Here is a 763-nt window from a genome sequence, read left to right on the forward strand (position 1 = left end):
TAAAGCTCAGATGTAGAGACTGCCCACCTAGAGGCAAGAGCCGGTTGATGTTTGGGGTTGTCTCTATCATCATATCCGAACATATTTGCCATATTGCAAATTTGTCCCTCTGGTCAGCTATGACTTCTTTGGCCGCAGTCAAATCCCTACGGAGAGAAGATTCTTCTTCCATTCTTGCAGCGTGTTCAGCTCTCGCCCTCAGACATCGTTGACAGAACCCGATCCTGACAATACGTCCCCTTTTTTTCGGGGCAACCTTCAATTAATAAATAGATATTTAATTAGTACATATGTAAAACTAACTTAAAGAAAAAAATGTAAATAAACATATATATTTAAGAGATCAACTTTCTAACCTGCTCAAAAATTTTGGTCTTGTTCGACGGTGGACAGCTGGACCGTGCACCTTCCGGATTTTGTTGCGACAACTGAGTCTCGACCTCCTGGATCCGGGCCTCAACATGTTTGTCGATCCTCTCTGCTCGAGGATGCGAGAAGGTGCCATCAGAATGCTGGTGTGTCCTTGTAAAGTCGGGCTAGAGATGGTGGTGCTCCTTCTTGGGCAGCCTTATTAAAAAAAATTTAAATTAAACTCACGCATTAAAAAAATATTCAATTAATATATATTTAATAAAATTAAGAAAGATCGAAGACTTACAATTTGTAGTGCCCTCCCAGCGTGTGAATCTGTCCGGAAGTATGAGGTACTCTGGCAGGTACCACCATCATCGCGCGTCAACCGAGTCATAGAGCAAGGGAGAGA

Source organism: Brassica napus, unplaced genomic scaffold, assembly GCF_020379485.1.
Source record: "Brassica napus cultivar Da-Ae unplaced genomic scaffold, Da-Ae ScsIHWf_993;HRSCAF=1395, whole genome shotgun sequence".
In the NCBI taxonomy this organism is placed as follows: domain Eukaryota; kingdom Viridiplantae; phylum Streptophyta; class Magnoliopsida; order Brassicales; family Brassicaceae; genus Brassica; species Brassica napus.